Source organism: Mauremys reevesii, linkage group 10, assembly GCF_016161935.1.
Source record: "Mauremys reevesii isolate NIE-2019 linkage group 10, ASM1616193v1, whole genome shotgun sequence".
Lineage (NCBI taxonomy): Eukaryota > Metazoa > Chordata > Testudines > Geoemydidae > Mauremys > Mauremys reevesii.
In genome coordinates, this window is record NC_052632.1 from 3,867,159 (window position 1) to 3,891,293 (window position 24,135).

At 42.8% G+C, this 24,135-nt stretch overlaps 1 protein-coding gene and 1 long non-coding RNA gene across 5 annotated transcripts in view; one reads left to right on the top strand and one right to left on the bottom strand.

Moving 5' to 3' along the window:
• Positions 1-24,135, bottom strand: part of CORO2B (coronin 2B) — a 129,921-nt gene that overhangs the window by 65,588 nt on the left and 40,198 nt on the right. The window contains exon 1 of one of the 4 annotated variants that reach the window (XM_039492652.1): positions 9,609-9,633. The exons of 2 other annotated variants lie outside the window; for them this stretch is intronic. The gene's annotated coding sequence lies outside the window, so the exon portion shown is untranslated. Of the gene's footprint in view, positions 1-9,365; positions 9,546-9,608; positions 9,634-24,135 lie in introns of those variants that run through there. One more of the 4 variants, XM_039492654.1, reaches the window with a different exon arrangement.
• The window catches only part of LOC120373781, a 33,777-nt gene continuing 19,306 nt past the window's right edge, over positions 9,665-24,135 (top strand). Inside the window, exons 1-2 of the long non-coding RNA XR_005585714.1 lie at positions 9,665-9,923; positions 16,906-16,993. This is a non-coding gene — a long non-coding RNA (uncharacterized LOC120373781). The remainder of the gene's footprint in view (positions 9,924-16,905; positions 16,994-24,135) is intronic.

Genomic DNA, 24,135 nt, shown 5'->3' on the forward strand with positions numbered 1-24,135 from the left:
TCAAACAAGATTTATTTGATTTATCTTAAGTCAGGTATTTACAGGGTTTCTGAGGAAAATTGGATGTGTTTTCTTTCACATCAAGCTATTGTTATTAGTATGTGAAAGATGGCAGTGAAACAGCTCCCGGGGCCCTCCCTGCCTTCTTCCTCATGCGAGTAACCCTGACTGTGTGTGTGTAAGCTAGAGGGGCAGGATCAGGGCTAAGGGTCCAACAGTCTCCGACCTGGGGGAGTCACTCTTTTTACACGTTATACTCAATTCTGTTAACTTGTTCAGCTTGTTTCTGGTTGGTTTGGTTTGCTATCATGAGCTACGTGTTCTGGGCAACAAAGTTATTCTGAATAGGTAATACATGAGTGAGTGCTGTTGACTTTAATTTTAAAGTGTGCACATCACAAAATCTTTCATTAGTGAACTCTAACGTCTTGCAATTTATTTCTCCACTTTTTGGACTCCACTTACTGTGAAGTACAAGCGTACCTTCTGCAGCTGTTTTGGAATTCAGAGTGCGATTCTCCTCTTACACCATTGCTGCTCCCACGGAAGGCCAATGGAGTTATCTCCAATTTGCATGAGCAAAGAATCAGTCCCAAATCGTTTTGATCTGAGCTGCTATTCTTGCAGAAAAACAAATTTAATTGTAAGTCAGCTATTGTAAATCCTTTACAGGAGCATTGTACTGTAGCTGATTTGTGATACAAACAGTTGAGTGCAGCCTTATCCATGTTAACAAACAGTAAAATATTAAAAGCCATTCTTTCCTCCAGGACTGTCTTGCATACACGACAGTATGCTTTTGTCATTGTTTTGCTCCATGATTAACGCGAGATGCTAAAGGCTGGCTGGAAAGTCAGTTTTAAATACTTTGCTTCTCCAGTCCTGATCCGTCAATAGATTACTCTGACAGATTAAGCTTTCCCATCTGGAACTTTTCAGGAAAGTAAGACCTGCATTGCAGCACTAATTACATTTCTGTAATTCACGCACATTGAAGTGTTCTAGTCTCAACCTGAAAATTGCCATTTGTCTTCCCGGTATTAACATTTTACCAAAAAATCTGAGAGTAAATGCTTTCTCTGGTTTAGTGAGCTACCATAGTGTAACCAACTCTTCCAACTATCTTTATGCAAGTGTTTTCACCTGGGTGGAGGAAATACTCACACAGAGGTGACTCACAGAAGTGAATTCTGAAATGTAACAGTACCAGGTTTGTTCCATTCCATTGCCAGGGGCCGGAGGTGACATACACATAAGCTTTTCAAAATGCAAATTATGGGGTGTATGGAAGGAGTGGAAGTTACGCTATGCTCAAGTGCAAGCCAGACACATGCTTACAAGACAGTGGTAAATTTGGGAATCTTTTTCAGAACATATTGAAATTAAGCTGAAAGCTGCTGTATCTTCCTTCTAAAATTATCTCTAAATGCCATATGTAACCAGTATTTGCAGTTTGATTTTTTTTTTAAATTTGGAAGTTCAATACAGTATGACAATGGAGCATCTGCTAGATCTTTGTTTGCAACTATTCGGTTACCATGCTTTGCGTTATACACATTCGAAGAGCAGCTGCAGACGGCTCAGGTCAAGCTTGCTGGAAAACAGTATTTGCTACAAAGAAGTGTAGGGAGGAAAAACACGTTTCCATTCTTTTTTTTTTTTTTATTTGGGGGCAAAAAGGCTATTTTCCATCAAACTATCTCCAGTGAAAGCAAGAGTGTTTTGAGATCACAGTGCAAGATGGAAAATTCAGTCTCCTGGGGGCGGCCTCTCTACCAAGGTCAGCGACAAGGACTTTGAGGCTCAGAGGTTGGGCAGGACATTAGGAGCCCTGTGTGGATGCACAAGCAGAAAAGACAAGAGCAATAAAGCTCAGTTATGTACCCTCGGTGTTCCCACTTAGACGAGTCCCATTAGACCATTTGATCAGTCTGTTCCTTTAGAACTGATTGGTTACAGAATAGCTGTGACTGGACACTTCCTGCTGCCCTTCTGCATACACCCCTGCTCCCCCACTAGCCCAGGCAGCCATGCTGTCCTCCTGTGGGAGAAGCTGGCAGTAAAAGGTTCTTTTAGCCGTTTGCAGAGATTGCCTTTAGTCAAGCACCAAGTCAAGGCTGACTCTGTATGGCCCCATCATTGCACATACACGGGATCCTGACTAGAAGGTGCTGCAGTGACAAGCCAGCCCTTGCTCTCCGCGCCTTGGCTGCCACAGGGCGGCAATGTCACATGAGCAATTAGATAACACTAAGGGTACGTCTACACTGCAGTTACAAATCTGTGGCTGGCCCATGCCAGCTGACTCGGGCTAAGGGGCTATTGAGTTGCAGTGTAGACGTTCAGGCATGGGCTGGAACCTGGGTTCTGGGACCCTCCCACCTCACAGGGTGCGGCCCGAGCCCAAACATCTATACCACAACTAAACAGCCCCTTAGCCCGAGCCCCACAAGCACAAGTCAGCTGGCACAGGCCAACTGTGAGTGTTTAACTCCAGTGTAGACATACTCGAAGTAGCATGCAGCCCCATACAGGTACCCTGCAGTATCTTCCTAAGAGATACCAGAGGCTGGAGCTTATTTCAGATCCCCTTAGAAATGTCCAGGGTGAAGGATTTGGAGGAAGAGGGAACATTTATATTCTCTCATTTCCATGTATTTTTCCTTAAAAAAAAAAAAAAAGAATTCCCAATGAACGTTTTATGCTATATGTACATTGAAATGTGCAGAGACCATCTTAGATTTGCTCATAAGAATGAACAAACGATTGTCAATATTTTCTCCATCCTGCTAACGACTTCTCTTAACAAAGGATGTTGTCTTTAATAACGACTAGTCGTTCAATAGGAACTGCCTGTAAGAGAGGAGAGTGTCAGGTCACCTTCCCACCAGCAAAGTTTTCCCCCGCATAGGCAACACTAGAAACCTTGGGATCTTGTCACCACATTACAGAGCTTATTGCATCCCATTGATGTAAGAGTATCTTAGAGCATCTTGTGTCCGGATGGATAATATAATCTTTGTGCCGCACGAAGGTAACTGCAGAAGCCACTGTTCCCGGGGCAAGGAGCTTACACTTTGAAGTGTCAGACACTGTAGTCACTCGAGTGCTTCTCGTCTTTCTCCTGATCGCAGCCCCATGGTACAAACAGGGAAAATGTCAGGATCCCTCGCCCATAAGTTAGGAACCTCATGGCCTTTCCTATGGGTATATGGAAATGGTGGCAATCACTATGGGAGCTGAGAATTCCTGGACTTGTGGGTTGTTTCCTCTTGCCAGACTCAGAACAGTGAGTTCCTTTTCCAACCCCACCCTGCTGCAGGTCTTTATTTCCAACTCTGGCAAGCATCTGATGTAAGACTTGCAGGGCTGGAGGGACTTCTTCTGGGGATTAACTGCATGGGCTAGCACATGGCTTTTCCTCTTTCTCCCCCCCGAATGCAAGTCCCAAAGCCCAGATTCCCATCGCTGAGGGAGGAGAGGACCTGGCTATGCTCTGTCTAGGAGACGCAGAACAGTCTGAAAGGCATCGCCTGCTATGAATGTAGTTTCAGGATAAAGGGAAGAAGTGGAGAGCCTTGCAAGTTCTTTCCTAAATCCTGCTAGAGCTCTGACAGGAACTTGATGCCACCCTAAGTGGAAAGGGTCAAGGGCTCTCACTCTTCCAAGAGTCACTTAACAAGCAAGACCCCAAAGGATACCAAACTCCATCTCTATTCCCGTTAAGATGAATGGAGAGATGAATAAAATACATGAGTTTGCTGAAGTTGCCTAGTCAGTGGCAATACAAGAAGTGCTCTCGCTCATTTTCCTGCCTTTTTGCGCCCCCAAGGAGCTTTTGCCGTAAGAAACAGAAGAAACAATAGGGACATAGGAAACAGTAAGAAGCTCTTGAATTTGCTGATGTACTATGTTACCGCAGAGCATAAATGGTGCTATTTCCGTAGAGAGCATCCTACCTACAACCGCAAGTGCTGGTGAGCCGAGCCCTGAAATTGCTCAGGGCCTGAATCGCGGCGAACCTTTCTTCGGGTGACAGGAGGAGAGCTTTGAGAAGAGACCTCCCAGGTGCACCACTTCCTGTGACAGAATTAGACAGGGCAGCCAGCAGCTTTAGGTGACAGAGAAAAACAAGGAGCTGCTAGAGCCATGGCTGGGAAGCTTGGGTCGAAAGATGGCTGCCACCAAAGCACCTTTGGGGGGCCATTGCTCAGGTATGACCTTTGCCCTCTGGCTGACCTGATCTTCTTCCTTACGGACATGCTCAACACACAGAAAGCTGGTGAAGGAGTCGTGAAAAACCTAGAAACTACAGCCCCACCCAGTCTTGTCTCAGCACCACCGCTGAGCAAGGAGGGACTGTTGACCCCCAGCCAACAGAAGGACCATTTGATATTCAACATCACACTGGGGCCTACCACACAGGCTGCTTCTAGTTTTGGAGAAATCCTCTGGGCCGGTGTTTCCCAAACTTGGGACGCCGCTTGTGTAGGGAAAGCCCCTGGCGGGCCGGGCCGGTTTGTTTACCTGCCGCGTCCGCAGGTCCGGCCGATCGCGGCTCCCAGTGGCCGCGGTTCGCTGCTCCAGGCCAATGGGAGCTGCTGGAAGCGGCAGCCAGTACGTCCCTCAGCCCGCGCCGCTTCCAGCAGCTCCCATTGGCCTGGAGCAGCGAACCGCGGCCACTGGGAGCCGCGATCGGCCGGACCTGCGGACGCGGCAGGTAAACAAACCGGCCCAGCCCGCCAGGGGCTTTCCCTACACAAGCGATGTCCCAAGTTTGGGAAACACTGCTCTGGGACAATGGAATCCCCATTTCCCATCAGTCCTTAGCAAATCCCCCTTTACTATAACTGCTGGAAAGTTGGAGGGTACTGCTGGTTGGGATTTTTTTTTTTTTTGGACAAAAAACTCCCAAACCAAACTAGATTTGTCATAATTGAAATGTCACAACACAGTGTCAGGTTCAATAAGCCACCCAACTCAAAACATTTTCGGTAAAAGAGTTTCAAGGTTGTCGAACCAGAGGGTCAGGGTTTTTTTTGACAATTGAAACAAATTTCGTTTAGAAATTTTAGTAAATTTACACAACTGAAAGGAAAAAAGCACAAAAAACGCAGCAAATTTTTTTTCCATTGATCCGAACCTAAACTTTTTTCAGGTTTTCAGTTTGTGAAAAGTTGAAGTTTTGACTTTTCATCCCAATTCGAGATGGGAAAATTTTTCAGTGTCAAATTTTCCCAAGACAGGAAAACCACTTCCCACCCACCTCCCGCGGGGATCTACCCCGGAGAAAGGGCTGAGAGGAATCATTAATGCCTGGGTTTCAGGTGTGAGGGCTGCATCACATCTGCTGCTGCGGGGAGCAACCAAAGGAAGCCACCACTTGAGGAAGAGGAGGTGGTGTTTGGGCTCTTCCATCTGCACAGCATCACAGGAGGGTACTTTCTACCTTTAAAAAGAAATTATTATTATTTAAAGTAACAGTTTTACTTTTTTGAACAAGTTATTTTACTTGATTTACGCCTTCCAAATAAAGGGCCTGGCACAGCACCCATCACCAATGGAGGAGTTTTGCCATTAACTTCACTTGGAACAGGATCTGGCCCTAAAATAAAAGTACATCACAAAATTGGCTTGTTTAAGTCCTGCAACTGTTATAAATTAAAAGGTCCACTCCTGAAAGATTCCAAGCACCCGCTGCTCCCACAGATTTCAATGGGAGGGCAGGTTGCTCAGCACCCAGCTGGACTGGCCCCTAAGCAGATGCTGTGGCACTGCAGGAATGGCTTCCCTGGAAGCAGGATTCAGCAGTGCAGCTGATGGAAGTGAGAAATCGTCCTAATTATTCGCATTTCAACAGGGTAATGCAGTAGGTCTGGCGATGAATAATACATTGCAGAGCTGGGACACGTTTGCTCTTTTTCCTCCAATTATCTCTCTAAGTTGCCCTCCCTTCATGCAATTGCCACATGATGCAGAAAATTGAAGTCAAGCTGTACCAGCACAGAGCAGCAGGGTGGGCCTCACCCCACCCATTCTCTCGTTTGTTCATCAGTTACATGCTTTCGTAAGCAGACTTCAGTGCACGGCGAGAACCTGCAACGTCTTCGTTCAGAGAATCTCAGCTCCTCTCGTTGGTAGGTCACCCCAGATTCCTGCACTGACCCACGGGCACTTCTGGGTAGGACACCCCTGCCGCCATGGCTTACTGGAATAGAGGCAGCAAAGGGGAAAAGATGGGTGCAGAAAACAACTGTCTCTTGCCCACTGGGGGTCAGTGACACATAAGCCCCTAGGATGGGAAAGGTAGAGATTTCGGCAGTAGCCACAACCGGAGGGTTGTTAAGGTCAATGAGTGAATTAAAGCACTGTCTCCAAGCCATAAGCCCTTTCTGAGGGCTGGTCTACACTACGGGGGAAAATCGATCTAAGATACGCAACTTCAGCTACGTGAATAACGTAGCTGAAATCGAAGTATCTTATATCGAATTACCTACCGGCCTCACGGCGCGGGATCGATGTCTGCGGCTCCCCATGTCGACTCCGCTACCGCCGTTCGGGTTGGTGGAGTTCCGGAGTCGACAAGAGCGCGTTCAGGGATCGATATATCGCGTCTAGATGAGACGCGATATATCTATCCCCGAGAAATCGATTGCTACCCACCGATACGGCGGGTAGTGAAGACGTACCCTGAACTTTCTTTGCATTACATGCAGAATTGCACACAAAAGTTGCCACCTATGGCAGCAGGGGACATAATTCATCACATTTGGTCTTACTGCCTATATCCAGCCTGCAGCATTTTGGTGCATGAAATTACGTCCGATGGAGTGAAAGGGGCTTAGCAGCCACTAAATAACAAAACAATCCTCTGCACTGAACTAAAACGTAGAGATACACCCCTGTTTGAACAGGAATTCAGGAAAGTCAGAGGGCCTGTGTTATACAGGAGGTCAGACTAGATAATCACAATGGGCCCTTCATGGCTTTATAATCAGTGAATCTACAAAGAGTGCCCTAAATCAATACAAAAAATAGAAGCATGTGAACAAATTTAGCTTGGCTATGACCTTCCATAGTAATCTAATCTCAAGCAGCTGAACAACTATTTGTAACAGCAATGCCAAGTGACCCTGAAGTAGAGTTTTGCAAAAATTTTCAGACTTAAAAATGTTCAGTATGCAGCTAATTATGTAAACTGCTCCACAGGGGTATATAGTAATAACCACGGGTGGCACCAATAGCACTGCAGCCACGCTTGGAACCAGTCCCTGGCAACAATGACCAAGCTACGGAGCTTCACAACATCCCTGACTCTTCCCCCGTCTGCCCCCACTTCCCCTGGGATGAGGAGTGTTGCTTCTGGACTCTCTCATGACTGCCTCCGTGGTCAGAGCCAAGCTATAATCTTGACAGCGCAGCAAATTCTACTCAGGTTATAGTGTGTGGAGATGAACTGTTTTTATTGCAATTGGGAAAACATTAAAATGTGAGACGTTGCCAGCAGAATGTGGTCTTCAGACAGCACCATTTGTCCAATTGCTCAAGAGATAAAGAACATAATTCTTTTAACTTCACAGAGAGTAAGGAAAAGCACAAAAATCCGTGGGTCAGAACAAGAATATTTAATAGAAAGGAGACAAATGCCACTAACCAATGCCTGCCCAAATACATCTTCATTGTTATTCTAGAGACAGTGGGGCTTATTTCATCCTCACGCGTATTGCACAACCCCTAATGCCGTTTCCCAATGGAACCTGCACCTTGGTATCTTGAATGAGAATTGGACTCCATAGGATTTAGAACAATAGCACAAACTGCAGAGGCAAATTTGCAACAGATCGATGAAGTTATATGGGAGCTAGCGCTCAGTAAAGATACATAAAATACAAAAAAGATATTTTTGACAATCATGAAGAACTAAGCCATCTTACTGGCACAGCAGCAGTATTTATACATTGGACATCTGACTTTGCAGTAATTTTGAATTATTCTGTATATCCTAGTTTCATCTTGCTTAGAACCAGATGCTCCTGTAAGACATAAGATGTTTCCTTAAAACACTTTGCTTTCCAGCACCAGAGTTTTGCATTATCCAGTGAATAGCAGAGTAAGTGATTCTTCTTACCAAGATTTACACATTAGTCATTTTAAATTTGAGATTTAGATAAAAGTGGTTTCAGATTTAAAATGGGGCTAAGTTAGTTGCAATCAGCAGGTTTAACGAGTCATACACTACAAAACACGATCCATGTAAGATGAGCATGATATGCAAACATTTCTTGGAAGAAAGAGAAAAGTAGAGGAATAATAAATTGTCTCCAGGAAGTATGTTGGGTCTTTCCTGTACTGAACTCCTGTACTGAACTCCAAAAAGCTCATATTAGGGGACGGCTCCAAGAGCAGGGAGTTTGGTTTTTGCAACTTCAGGCCAGGATGCTGTGGCTGACGTGACCTGTGGTAAAGGATCATTAACTTATTCTACTAGTGCCCCAACTCATAAGAGCAGAAAAGGATTGAGGATGGGAATAAGAGCCCTGTGTTTGAATACAGGCTGACTAGCAAATGATTTTCCATACACTCTATTGCCAGGTTAGGGCCGTAGCATAGATTAATAGATTCTAAGGCCGGAAGGGACCACTGATCATTGATTCTACTCTGACCTCCTGTGTAACACAGACAATAAAACTCACCCAGCATAATTCCTGTAGCTTTTAGAAAAACATCCTCGTCTTGATTTAAAAATGATCAGTGATGGAGAATCCACCCTGAGTCTTGATAAATTATACCAAGTTAGCTACTCTCACAGTTAAAAATGTACATCTTACTTCCTGCCTGAATTTGCCTCACTTCAGCTTCAGCCATTGGATCATGTTATACCTTTCGTCTGCTAGACTGAAGAGCTCACAATCAAATATCTGTTCCCCACGCAGGCACTCAAATGATAATCAAGTTACCCCTTACCTTTCTCTCTGTTAAACTAAACAGACTGGTCTCCTGGAGTCTATCACTATTTGGCAGGTTTTCTAATCTTTTAATCATTTTCATGGCTCTTCTCTGAACCCTCTCCAATTTATCAACCCCTTTCTTGAATTGTGGACACCAGAACTGGACACATCCCAGCAGTGGTCACACCAGTGCCAAACACAGAGTCAAATCTCCTCTCTACTCCTACCAGAAATCCCCTATTTAGACATCCAAGGATCGCATTAGCCCTTTTAGCCACAGCGTCACATTGGGAGCTCATATTCAGCTGATTATCCACCATAACCCCTGTAGCTTTTTCAGAATCACTGCTTCCCAGGATACAGTCCCCCATCCTGGACGTACAGTCTCTTTCTTTGTTCCTAGATGTATACACTTACATTGAGCCGTATTAAAACACATTGTTTTCTTGCACCCAGTTTACCAAGCGATCCTGATCACTCCGTCATATGACCTGTTGTCTTCGCTATCTACCCTTCCTCAATTTTTGGGGCATCTGGAAACTTTATCAGTGATCACTTTATGTTTACTTCCAGGTCATTAATAGCATAGGGCCAAGAACAGATCCCCGAGGAACCGCATTAGAAACACCTGCTTGATGAGGATTTCATGTTTACAATTACCTTTTGACACCTGGCAGTTAGCCACCTTTTAAGCCATTCAGTGGGTGCCATGTTAATGTTATAGAATTCTAGGCTGTTGGTTTTTTAAATCAAAACGTCCTGCAGTGGAAGTTTAAAAGAATTGTCAGCTGACTGCACCACAGTGTAACCATCCTGAAGGCCTCAGAATGCTTCTGAAGAGCAGTGAGGGTCTCTATTTATGGAGAACTTAGGATACTGTGCTAGGACGAGACCCCGCAAGGTGCTGAGTGCCTTCGACTCTCACTGGCTTTGGGAAATGCAAGAGGTGATCAGCACATCGCAGGACTGATCCATGTGAGAATGGTCATGAGATAGAGGTGAAGGTGGGAGGAAGGTTCTCTCTCCTCTCACTTCATACACAAATAACACACGTTTCCCCCAATATTTGTATTGATGTTCAATCAAATATGAGAAACAGGTATGAACAATGCCTTCTGCTCGGTGTGTGGAAGCGGTTATGGTGCTCTTTAACGACTGTCCAGTGGTGGCTGCATGGGGAGGCTCGGATGAGTAAGTGAGCAGGGCAGTAAATGTACAAAGTAAATTGTTTGAGGGAGGCATCTGTGCTGAAAAAAAATGAGAGTGGGTATCTGGCCACATTCTGTGTTGCTCTAGTCTGGTGTTCTCTTGGATCATGTGTTTGAAGGAAAGTTTGACTCCCCTGGCTGGCATTCTCCTCTTGCAAGAGAGTAAACCACTATTCCTATTTTTAAAGGACATGCTGGAGCCTAGATCTACTCCTGGAGGAAACGAAGACAATATAAACGCTCGATTTTCTGTCTTTTTGCCTCCAGTCAATTAATGAAGAAATTAAATTTGGGCTGAGCTGTACTGAGGTAATGAAAGGTCACACAAAGCTCAAAGAGAGGCTACAATATATCAGACCATCCTAAAAGAGGGGGATAGTAGGACAGAGATTAAAGCTGTATGTCACAGTACAGCAGAAGGCTGAATATAGAAAATCCTAGGAGACATCTCCTAAATCATCTCCTGATAACTGCAATGCAGCCACATTTAATGGCTTAAAAAAAATGCTTGGGCCCTTTTTATACACAGTCTACGGCAGCTCCAGCTTTTCCCAAACAGGAACAGCAGGGCGCACCACTGTGTCTCAATTTTTATTTATTATAATTGGATCTTTTGAATAGTCGGGAGTCCTGGCAACAGTCGTTAAGGAGAGCACTTGCAAAAATCCACACAGCACTAAAGCATGCAATCACCACAGAAGAGTGTACAGTAATCCTTTTAAATAACAATATACAGGCCCTTTTAATCTGCTTCAATCAGACAAGCTCTTAGAGAACGTACTGTAAAAGCCTCTTCCTCACTCTTCGTTGCTCAGCCTGCATGAAACAGTCATTTTCAGCTCTTGGTCAGAGAGGTTTTTTGGTGATAATCTTCTAATTCTTCCAGTGCACATAGAGAATTCATTATTCCTCACATTTGTCTCATTTTGAAAGAAAAAAAAAAGTTATTGTTGGCACAGTCAAACCAACACTCTGATGAAACATGGAAGGGTCCATGGCAGTTCCAAACAGCAATTTTAGCTCGTTACCGTGCCACGGAGAATGGTTACTTGATGAAACCATGTTCTTTTATCCTGACTTGCTCCAGTTTGTTGCTTCAAAATCCCAAATAAGACTTTAGAGATGCTTGGAAAAGCCAAACTCTTCCAGTGGATAATTTATGCATGAAAAGTGTCTGATTTTTTTTTTGAGAACATGTGGAGTTTTCTGCAGGGCTTCATTTCTAGAGCAAAAGGTACATTTTTGTTTTCATTCAAATGAAATTTTCATTTCATCTTAAAATGTGGTGCCCTTTGAGGTTTTTTTGAAATAAACATTCTGGTTGGGCATTTTTTCTCCCCTCTTGTTTTTTTTAATTAAATACTTCCCTCTCTCTTTCTTCCCCATAAAAAGTGAGAAAGCTAGCTGAACAGAAATTAAAAGGAACAGTAATAAGGTGAAATGCCTGCAAGCTGCATGGAAACTTTTTAAAATCATCATTATAGAGGCTCAAACTATATGTATACCCCAAATAAAATGTAAAAGAAAAACCCACAGCAAAACATCCCCAAAAATGTCAGTATGGACAGTAAACAACCAAACTGAAAGACGCAGTTAGAGACAAAAAGACATACTTTAAAAGAGGAAGTCAAATCTGCCTGAGAAAAATAGGAAGGAGCATAAACTCTGACAAGTCCAGTATAATTAGGCAGGCCAAAAAAGACTCTGAAGAGCAACTAGCAAAAGACTTAAAAAGGAATAGCAGAAAGCCTACCAAATAATCAATCAGTGGGGCCATTGGACGATTGAGGTACTAAAGGAATACTCAAGGAAGACAAAGCTGTTGTGGAGATACTAAATGAATTCTTTGCATCGGTATTCACGGCAAAGGCTGGGAGGAAGATTCCCTCCCCTGAGGCATTCTTTTTAGGCGACATATCTGAGGCACTGCCCCAGATTGAGGTGTCAATAGAGGAGGTTTTGGAACAAACTGAATAATTAAACAGTAATAAGTCACCAGGACCAGATAGTATTCACTCAAGAGTTCTGAATGAACTCAGATATGAAATTGTAGAACTACTAACTGTGGTATGTAACGTATTGCTTACATCAGCCTCTGTATCAGATGACTGGAGGATAGCTAATGTAATGCTGGTTTTAAAAAAGGCTCCAGAGGTGATCCTGGCAATTACAGGCCAGTAAATCTAACTTCAGTACCCGGCAAACTCATTGAAACTATAGAAAAGAGGATTATTATCAGAGACATAGATGAACACAGAAGAGTCTGCATGGGGAAGAGTCAACATGGCTTTTGTAAAGGGAAATCATACCTCACCAATCTATTAGAATTCATTGAGGGGGTCATGTGGACAAGGATGATCCAGACAAGATAGTCTATTTGGACTTTCAGAAAGCCTTTGACAAGGTCCCTCACCAAAGGCTCTTAAGCAAAGTAAAGTAAAGACTCATGGGATAAGAGAGAAGGTCCTCTCAAGGATCAGTGACTGGTTAAAAGACAGGAAACAAAGGACAGGAATAAATGGTCAGTTCTCAGAGTGGAGAGAGGTAAATAGCAGGGTCCCCCAAGGATCTGTACGGGGCACCAGTGCTGTTCAACATATTAATAAATGATCTGGAAAAAGGGGTAAACAGTGAAGTGGCAAAATTTGCAGACTATATAAAATTACTCAAGATAGTTAAGTCAAAAACTGACTGCGAAAAGTTACAAAGAGATCTCACAAAACTGGGTGACTGGGCAATAAAAATGAAAATTCAGATGAAATTCAGTGTTGATAAATGCAACATAATGCACATTGGAAGAAATAATCCCAACTACTCAGACCATATGAGGGAGTCTAAATTATCTGTTACCTATCAAGAAAGATCTTGGAGTCATTGTGGATAGTTTTCTGAAAACATCTGCAGCAGCACTCAAAGAAGCTAACAGAATGTTAGGAACCATTAGGAAAGGGATAGACAATAAGACAGTAAATATCACAGTGCCACTATATAAATTCCTAGTACGCCCACATCTTGAATGCAGCGTGCAGTTCTGGTCGCCTCATCTCAAAAGAGATATATTAGAATTAAAAAAGGTACAGAGAAGGACAATACAATTATTAGGGGGATGAAACAGCTTCCATATGAGAAGAGATGAAAAAACTGGAACTGTTCAGCTTAGAAAAGAAACTACTAATATGATAGAGGTCTATAAAAATCACAAATGGTGTGGAAAACGTGACTAGAGAGGTGTTATTTACCCTTTTATATAACACAAGAAAACAGGTCAGCCAATGAAATTAACAGGCAGCAGGTTTAAAACAAACATAAGGAAGTACTACTTCACACAATACACAGTCAACCTGCGGAACTCATTGCCAGAGGATATTATGAAGGCCAAAAGTTCAACTAGATTCAAAGAATTAGATAAATTCTGGGAGGATAGGTCCATCAATGGCTATTAGCCAAGATGGTCAGGGATGTAATCCCATGACCTGGGTGTCTCTAAATCTCTGAGTGCCAGAAGCTGGGAGTGGATGACAGGGGATGGATCACTTGATAATTGCCCTGCTCTGTTCATTCTCTTTGAAGCATCTTGCACCGACCATTGATGGAAGACTGTCTACTGACCCTTATGGGCATTCTTATGTTCCTATTTGCAGAGGAAGGGGGAGGGGAAAAAAGGGAAGAAAGCACAATCCAAAAAATGCCCCAACTGACAGCACTTTAAGTCAAAATAGAAAAATTTGTTTCAGAATTTTTGTTCAAAAATTAAATTTTTTAGTTTTTTTATTTTCCAATCAGAAAAATCAAAGTTCTGTCCTAGAAAGAAAAGAAAAAGTAAATTCAATCAGCTCTAATCATTACTCACCAGGCCTAAAATTCAAGCCATGTAAAACAGAGTCCTATAACAAGGACACCTCTCTGGACACAGAAGAGAACCCCCTTTCCCTCAGGAAGAATCTAGCAAAGGGAACCTATTTAAAAACACCAGGGTGCGCCCAGTAGACATCCTCCAAGCCCTATTGTGTATAATGCACTAGATATACCGCCCGGTTGCCAATATTTTCTATTTCTCTCACTGCCTATTGATTCACCTTTATTTAAGGGTCATTGGTGAATGCCACATGCTACCCACATAAAATCAATTTTTAATATATTAGTCTCCAGCTATTCAGACAATAAGTTTTCTTAGTTTCTAGCAACATATTGCTAGATACTGCATAGCTTGCCAGAGGAAAGGGCAATATTTACTGTGGCTTTACTTTAATTAGCAGATGCTAAACAGAAAACAGAGTTATACAAAAAATGGCAGAGGGTGTTCTACACCCTGAGGGTTATGTGGAAGGAGCAAGGGCTGGGGAACAAGACATCTCACCAAACTCAGTCACCACTGGCCAGTTTTGAAGCTACTCCAAAAACACTTTCTCCAGAAAGCCTTCCGGCTCCTGGGATTTAGCCAAGTTCACACACAGTTGCACTCCCCCAAAAAGCACTTTAAGAATCTATATATCATTTAAATTATTAATGCATCTAACCCAAGAGCTTGCTGACAGGTACCGGACAGATACACAACTCTGTATTTCTGGTGATGCCAGGTATTCCCAGGGAAATTGAGGAACTTTTCTAACGGGTTTGTTTGAGAGTGTTTTCAGCAGAAAGGTTCATGTGGGGTTATATCTATCTCTCCTCTCCAGCACGAAGTTAAAATGTTGACTGCACAGAGTACTTTTCCATCGGAAAGGTCAGGGTCGTCTGTGTTTGACATTTAGAATATTGATCATCCATTAAGGCAATGAAAAAATTTACCATGCAAAAAGAGAAAGGTCTGTACTAGTTTCTGATCAGACAACAAACAGGACACTTTAAAAAAAACAAATGTGCCATTTCCAGGAAGTGGAGTACTTCCTTCCATGTCACCCCCTTCCGGCCCTGGAGAAGGAAGGAAGGAAGGAAGGAAGAGATGTTCTTCACATCCTTTTCTGAAGTCACCCCCAGTATTCCTTACTTTGGAAGTCCCATATCAGGACCCTGAGGGGAACCAGTCTTCCTGATTAGAGAAAACCCTGACAGGGCTCCTCTGGGAGCCAGTCAGTGCAGTTTCTCAGTAAGCCACACTCCCCAAGTTGCCAACTTTCACGCGGTAAATAAGCACCCCGACTTTCACAATAAGCCAAAAATCAAGCTAATCCCATTTCAAAACAAGGTCAAAACCAGCCAATCCCTAAGAACCCCAACACTCTATGTGACTAGATCCCCCCGGCGTGCAGTCTGGGACTGTGGTGGGCCTGCTGTGCACCCCTGACTCTCTCCCCCTCTTGCCCCTGCTTGCCGGGAGTCGATAAAAAAAAAAAAAAAAAAAAAAGAAGCAACAAGCCAAACAAGCAACAAGCAACTCACAAGCCAATTAAGCCAAAAACATGCCCAATTTCTGTGGGTTTTTTTTAGTGGATTTGGCATGTCTGCACACTCCCCACTCAGTGGGCAAATGCTACGGCCACAGCACTCCCAGCCCCTAGTTTTCTAGGGACATAGGGGACGTCTACACAGCAAAGAAAAACCAATGGCTGGCTCGTGCCGTCCGACTTGGGCTCACGGGGCTGTTTCATTGCTGTGCAGACTTCCAGGCTTGGGCTCTAGAACTATGCAAGGTGGGAGCTCCCAGAGCCCGGCTTTCTACACATCAATAAAACAACTCCGCAGCCCAAGTCAGCCCACACGGGCCAGCCACGGGGTTTTCTTTGCTGTGTAGACAGCCCCCAAAAGGCCAGGACTGAGACTCTAAACAGGTTCCCAGAAGTCATTTTCAAATTACAGGTTTCAGAGTAGCAGACACTCTCTAGGTCATCGCGCTAGACTCGATCACGTATTGCTTAACAGGCCATGTTCCCACTGCTTTAAAAACAAAAGTGTGTGTTTTATACCTTGGGGAAAGTAACATGCATGAGCATGGCTGAGATACCAACACAGAGCAGATCAGGCACTTTAGTTTTCTCGTGAAGTAAATTTGCCAAAGTCAACCCCTGGAGGAGGTATAAGGCTATTTATCTCACAGAAAAACTAAAGTGCCCAGTGTTTGCTGTGTTTTTACCTCAGGATAGTGTCCATGTGTTATTTATCCCAGAGGCAGAAAACGCACCTTGGCCGTGAAGCCAAGGCCTCAGTGAGTTAGGATTCAAATTCCCATTTGGTCCTTAGGCACCTTTGAAAACATTAAGCATAGAGCACATACAGGCCTAGATTTAGAACAGCTCTGAAGAGCTGTCACTTGTTGAGCACACACCACATAACATTTACTCTGAAACATTCCAACCAAGGAAACTGTTAAGTAATTAACACTTATTGTGCTATTACAAATGTACATGGGCGCTGTTCCTAATTAGTCAACGCCAGGAGATAATGAAGACAACATGTATTTGCAGAAATGTTCCAGTAACGGTCTCTTTTCAAGTTAACTTGGAAGACTTAAGTTCATGTTGCTGTAATAAAAGCTTCCATTTCATGAGCCATACAGGTAGTATTGTCTGCAAACTACAGTCAAATCAAAGGAAGTCTCCCCCCATCATAAACATGGCTAAGTCAGGGAACAAGCATGCTTTACAGGAATCTCATCAAGTCACAGCTACATTTGCTAGAGCTAGACAACCAAAATTAAGGGCCAAATTTGCACACTTAACTGAGGTCATAACAGGGTCTGAATATTAATTTTTTACCATGATTATTTATGCTAGGATAATTAACTATCCTCCACTTCTGTTTTCCTCTTGCAGTACAACAACCTATCGAGAGGTATTTCTAGATTCACTATCATTGTGGTGTCTTCCTTTGGAGTCTTCAACCAGAAGGAGGTTGTGACAGGTATGCAAGGCTATCAGGGGTGCTCATGAAATTACCTGTGTCTTGATGCTGCAAAATCTGTTAAAGTATATGAATCCAAGGCAACCCAAATTTTCTCATTTCACTGTATTAGCTATTTAAGAGGATTTTCCAAATACCAAAATAATTTAGAACATTTAGAGTTGTGCATTTAATTAAAACATTGTGTGTGCGCGTGAAGGGAAGTTTGGCACATGCGAAAATCTGAAACTAGGTTCAGATGAAGTTTTTGAAAGATCTAGATCAGCTTCATTTCATACAGAACCTTTCACACATGGGATGCTTCACAATCCAACCCTGAAAATTCCTTTTGCTCACATTAAAGTATTTGGAGCTAATGAAGTTAGTTCAAAAAGTTTTAATACATAGGCACATCTGATTCCTCAGCTTCATTACAATTCAGCAGCAAAGAACATCGCTTTTTTGTAATCATAGAATATCAGGGTTGGAAGGGACCTCAGGAGATCATCTAGTCCAACCCTCAAATGTACATGTTTAAGTTAAACACCATCAAGCCATAGAAAGTTTCAGAAAATCTACATGCACAATTCCATGGCAATTCATAGCACTGTGAAAAGATAGGATATATAGAGCTGGAAGAACTTTTTGGCCCACACTTTGTGTGGTGGAAAATGCCAATTCAGCGACAGTAAAACATTGTGAATTTGTTTCAGTTTTGCTGAATTGTTCATTTAGAAAAATAACCAAAAAACTGAGATGTTTTGTTTTGACATTTACTAACAAAATGTTACAAATTTTTGGTTCGAAACAACTTTTGAGATTTTCTTTCTGAATTAAAAAAAAAAAAAGTTAAAAAATGCTCAAAATCTAAATGAAACATTTTGTTCATCCCAGAGTGTTTTAACCGTGATTCACCCAAAATTGAAAAAAAAAATTAATTTCCAGTCAGACCTGAAATCTTTTTTAAAAACTTTTCAAAGTTGCCGATGATCTGAAAAATCAGCTATTCACTCAGCTCTGTTGATATAGCCAGGTATCTACATATCCAACCTTAGCTTGACATTTTCTAGACTTTCTGCTTTTAAGGTCAGACCTTCACTCTAATTTTAGTCATTTCTCTTTTGTTAAAAAGGAATAGTAAACTGACCTGATCAGTTAAGCAGTTATCTTCACTAATGTCAGTTAAAGTTTCCAGATATCTACTCATCTATTTTTATGATAAAAAGGCCTGCTAGAGATCAGAGTCACTTTACGCTAACTTTAAAGACACAAGAGTCCATTAGCTGGCAATCAGGCAGTTATAAATTATAGCCTATATACCGTATCAGGGGCTTGTTGTGACATGATCATGCTGCGACCTTGGGTAACAGAAGAGCTGCCGTACTGGGTCAGACCATCGGTCCATCTAACCCAGTATCCTGCCTCCAACAGTTTCAGGGACAGTGTACAGACAGGGCAATTTTGGAGAGATCCACCTCTATCTTCCACTCCCAGCTTCTGGCAGTCAGAGGTTTACAGTCACATCCCTAATCACCTGGGCTAATAGCCATTAATGGACCTGTCCTCCATGAACTTATCTAATTCTTTTTCCAACCCAGTTATACTTTTGGCCATCACAACATCCCATGGCAATGAGTTCCACAGGTTAGTTGCGTGTGGTGTGAAAAACTATTTCGTCTTGTATTAAACCTTCTGCTTTAATTTCTTTGGGGGACCCCCTAGCTTTTGCATTGTGTGAAAGGTTAAACAACACTTTTCTAGTCACTTTTTTCCATACCATTCATGATTTTATAGACCTCTAGCATATCCCTTGGCTTAGTCATCCCTTTTTTCTAAGTTGCACAGCCCTAAGTTTTTCAGTCTCTAATATGTAAGCCATTCCAAACCCTTGATAATCTTTGTTGCCCTTCTCGAACCTTTTCCAGTTCCACCAGACCCTTTTTGAGATAGGGCAACCAGAAATGGACACAGTATTCACGGTGTGGGGACACCATGGGTTTATATAGGGGCATTATGATATTTTCTGTCAAGACCCATTTTCAAAAGAGACGTAAGCTCCTAAAGGCCAGATTTTCAAAAGTATTTGGGTCCCTAAAGATGTAGGCAGGCACTTTGAAAACCCCATGTGGCTCCTAAGTAGTTTAGGCACTTTAACTCCCATTGATTTCAATGGGAGTTAGGCACCTTAGAAAATCCCACTAGATGCTTATTTTGCATCTTTAGGCCTCTTAGTACTTTTAAAAGGGGCAATCTTTTAAAGTCTGGCCCATAGGAGCCTACGTCTCAGTGAAACTCAATGGGACTTAAACACTCCTAAGTCTTTTTTGAAAATAGCATTTAGCTGGTTTTGAAAAAAGTTTACTCACCTTTACAAGGCTACAACGATTCCATTATATGGCTATGGCATGGTTTGTTGATCCTACCTATGCAGATGGGGCCCAGAGTATAACAGGGTATGCTTAAGGCACATACAACACAATCACCACTTATGTATCAGGGATTTGCTTGTCTAAATCATGTACATGAAGTTAGGGGCAGATCTGTCTAATACCTTGAGCCCTGACCTTTTAAACAGGAGACGGACTCAGACAAGCCTCTCGCCCCAACCCAAAACATGCCCCAATCTGCCCATCCACCCCTCAGGCAAAGTCAGGGGAGAAGCAATGGCTCAAGTCACGTAGGTACAAGGATGGCCATGGGTTCTTAGCTGTGCATCAGGTAGTTTGTTATTCGAGACATTGCACCAAGTTTGATCACCATGTTCTCTTTCTACTTTGTTTTTAATTCTGATTCAAGAAAACATCACAATAAAGGAAGGTTGTGCAGCCACAGAATTGTAACGCAGAGAAGTAGGAAATAGCTAAGAGGAGACACAGTATGTTTTCATTCCTATTCATTTATAAAGGCAGGTGGCTTTCCCTCTCTCATGGGTCTCAGATCTCAACTCAGACATTCTGCTCTAAGGGCGCAGGTCTCTCATTCACTCAACAAGAAGGCTGTCGGAGAGGGAAAGCAACATATTTCAATGAAAATTCACTGTGTGGAGCGGAGAGAATTTTGTCCGTTTTCCAGGCTGAGTCGATTCCTTGCATTCACTGATTGTTACCACACTAAAACCCTAGATAAAACCTGTGGCTTTTGGTTTAAGTAACAGGAAATAAGCATATTTTCAGCCCAAGGAGTTACACACACAAATGTCAATTGTAAGTTTAACTGGCATATTGGATGCAGAAAGTTCACGGCCTTGAGTTAAGGAATAGCCTAAGAATCATCAGGAAGGGAATGAAAAAAATCCTCTATAATCCACTCTGGCCAGTGGCATGTATGTTTTGGCCCAATTATTTCTGAGTAGCGCACTAAACAGCCTTAGGAGTCTGTTCCAGAGAGCTGCTGAGCACCAACAAATGCCACTGGTGCCCAGGGGAGCTCCTGATGCTCAGAACCTCTTAGGATCAGGACTTAACTGTAGCCCTTTATAAATGTTATTCACGGAGAAGTTTTACATTAGATGAATCACTCCTATCAACAGGGGACTCAAGCAAAAGCTTGCAAGCTATTAAAGAACAGCTGAAGTTGGATCAGCCTACCCAAGAGCTATCAGCAGAGAGCAATCACTCTAATCCCACTGCCTTATTATATTCAGACTGACAGCTTTTAAACTACTACTTTTTGTTGTAATTACACATTACCACCTACCCGCCTTTAAAGAACAAAGTCGTTCTTACAAACAACTGTCATGCTGTAAACCATTAGCAAATGGAACCACTTATGTACAGTACATATTATCTGACTCATATGCATCTAATTACGCTGCATATTGATCTGTCCAGAAAGTAACCGGACTGATAGCAGTAAGTAATGGAACACTTATGCAAGTTCTCAACTTTAAAAGTGCACATGCAAGACTTGTGCTCTCATTACAACTGACCTGCTCCTTTAGTATTTTTGCAAAGATTTGTAGCTCTCCTTTATAATTTTAATATAGTCCCCCTGCCAGCAACACTTTGGTCTTGCAAAGCTTCCAACCCCAGGTGGTATGGTTATATTACATTGGTTTAAAGTGGTAAGTAGGATGGAGTAGGCGGCCATACAGATGAGGTACTTATGAAGAGTCAGAGGACTGCTTGTTAAACTCCCCAAACCTGTCCCAAAGCAATCCAGTAAGTCTAAGAATGCAGCAAAGGTGGTACTCTCCACTGGAGGATTTGAGGATGATCGGCATTCACCAGAAACAAAAAGGGCAGCCTTTAAAAATAGCCATAATCAAGCATCATTTTTAAAAACTGTGAAGTTGCTGCCCATTCAGTTCTGGGTTCAAACATTCAAAACTTGAAGGCTCTTAATTATAGGAGTCTTTTGCAGGATGAGAATCGCTGCCCCAGCATCCGTGAAGAGCTCTCTCTATACAAAACACTTTGTGGCCCTTTGCATAAAGGGCAATAAGTGGTTAAAAAAGTTGGTTTGCATAAATTAAACAAGTTAATTTTCATGGCTTACTGAGCACATTTCCAGCCACATGACTGGAGTGCTTTTCTCTTTGATGAGCAGTTCAAGGCAGAAGGTAAACTGCAAAGAAAACAAATCCATTATCCGGTCATTGCCCTCTTTAAAAAATGATGGCTGGGTTTATTACACATACCGCTCTCATCAATACTGACAATAAAGAGTTATACACCTGGCATGGACAGTCCTTGAGAGAGTGGGGTGGGGAGAGGGACTAACGGCCATTAAGAGATATGTATTGTAGTTACATGTTTGCCTCTTCAAAAACCCGCTAGAATTTATGATTCAGACAAAACAGCATGCCTCATTACAAAATAATCTGTCTATAATGGGAAGTCAAGGTTTCCATTAAAATTATACACAGCTTTAAAAAAAAAAAAACAGTTCAGATTAATCAATAGTTTATAATTCCCGGTAACATCTACAGTAATAGAGAAAGTATTGATCAAATGGAAGAATTGAAGAACCATCACTCTTAAGGTACTGGCTCAATGGAGTCCAGCTGTGGGGGAACATGCCACTTTCAGACCCCAATTGCTCATGGAAATGCTGAAAGCCAGAACACCCTTTCAGGCCAGATTTGACTGAGTCACTGTCTTCAGGTCTGGGCTGCTTAGATTCCAACCGATCTTTCATCTGAGGATCTTGAGATTAATTAAAACTGAAACCTGTGTGAACAGATGGGAGAAGAGAGGTCTCGATTACCTCCTCGCACTGAATGACCCACAACAGGGGGCTCTGGGAGAGGAAGTCTGATGATCCTGTCGTCGCCCCGTTAGGGCATGACCCACCCCATAGAAGAAAACGCAGGGGCTAACGCTCCAATAGTGAAACAATGGGAAGTCAGAGCCATCCAGGCTTTGAATTCCTGCAGAACCCCTTCAGCTTCAGTGCCCCAATGCCAGAGACTCCCCCTGGCGATACCTGTCCCTGGGGTGGGGCCATTCATGGAAGAGGTAACAGGCCTCTGGGGATTCTGCCCAGGACTGAAGGAGGGACAATCTACATCCACATCCCTCCCCAGCGTGGTCCTGCAGCAATGGGGCAGGAGGAGATGCACAAATGGAGGGTTCCTCCAAGCACAGATCTAGGGAGCAGGATCAGACACAAAGAAGCCAGTGATTTGCCTAAAGTCCCTTAGGAAATCTATTTAAAAGAGAACCCAAGTCTTTTCACTCCCCATTCTTTAGTCACAAGATCGTCTTCCCTCCCGCTACACAGTTTTTATTTAGTAGCGACTCAGATCCAAACCTGGAGCACAAAACCCACCACCCTTACAGAGATTGCAGTAGGACCAAGAAGAGGATTTTGATTCCCAGACCGGTCTAGAAAACAGAAGTGGTGACCATAACTAAAGTCTGTGGTAGGCAAGTACACTGCTGCTTCTGATAAAGCACTAGACAATATTTAGCTGGTAGTAGCATGTGAGTAATGAATTGGCTTTAATGGAGACATGTCGTATTATCCCAAGCATCCTCTACAATGGCCATCTTCTTAAACGGAACAGAGAGAAGGGAGCAAGTCAGAGGTGCAGGAGGCAGATCAGGGCAGCGGGAAGGACTGAAGTTTTAATGCCCTATTTGTCAGAATGCAAGACAGGATAATGTACTGGCGTGGCACATTGCGAGACCTTTGCTCTTTACATAAGAAAACAATATGCAGAAACTGCCCAGGCACACTAGGGTCACACATAACCTAGTGTACTAAATATGCACAAACATGTCAGGCCTAGTGACAGATACATTGATTGGTTTCTGGTGGCTTCCAAAAAACAGAACCCAGTGAGCACCACTGCAAGGCTCACAAACTATTTAGAAGACTCCTCACAAACTATTTAGTCAGAATTGAAGTTTCCATATTTTAGGAGTTGGCTTTACTCTCTCCCGCTGAAGTCTTGTTTCCATGTCAATGACCAGTTTTCCTTCCTCAACACTAGGGGGAAATCTACTCTTCTGCAGGAAGTTATATAGATTCATTAGGTGAGAAAGTGCTATTTTATATACAGTCGTCATTTGTACATTGCTCACTGTATACATTTAGAGCTAGACAAGTTTTCTCCAAATGGATTTTCTGCCAGAGGAGACTGCCTGGAGTGCGTTTTGGAGGGAATGACTAAGACTCTGGCATGCTCGTTTTCATATCACAAAGTCAGACACATCTGAAAGAAAGTTTTAAGTCTGACAATGTTTTGGATTCCTATGGGTTGGATGAGAAAAGAGACTTTGTGCTAAATTTTTAGTGTCCTCATAATCGTATATTCTATATAAAATCTCAAGATTTTTTTTCCATTAAAAAAAATTATCCCAAGGAAGACCACACCCAACACAGAAGTCATTGCATCCCACCAAGCTTGAGATCAGACAAAATTCCTTGATTTTTTAACATGGAACCAGCGTTTATTGACCTAGTACCACTGGCCTAGTGGCACAATGGGTGCCTCATTATTTTATTTTAGTTTAGAGAGATTATGAAATCAAGAGGCAAATCGAAACACCCACAAACTCTGAGGAAGCCAGGGCCTAATCTGCTTTGCAGATGGCACTCTGTATTCCCCGGCTACTGCAAATGTTCACTCCTGTTCACAAGAGTAGAAGCTGTAAGATTTTGTAGTTACAAACACAGCATTGCCAGTGCTTGGGACTTTATCCCAACTCACGATA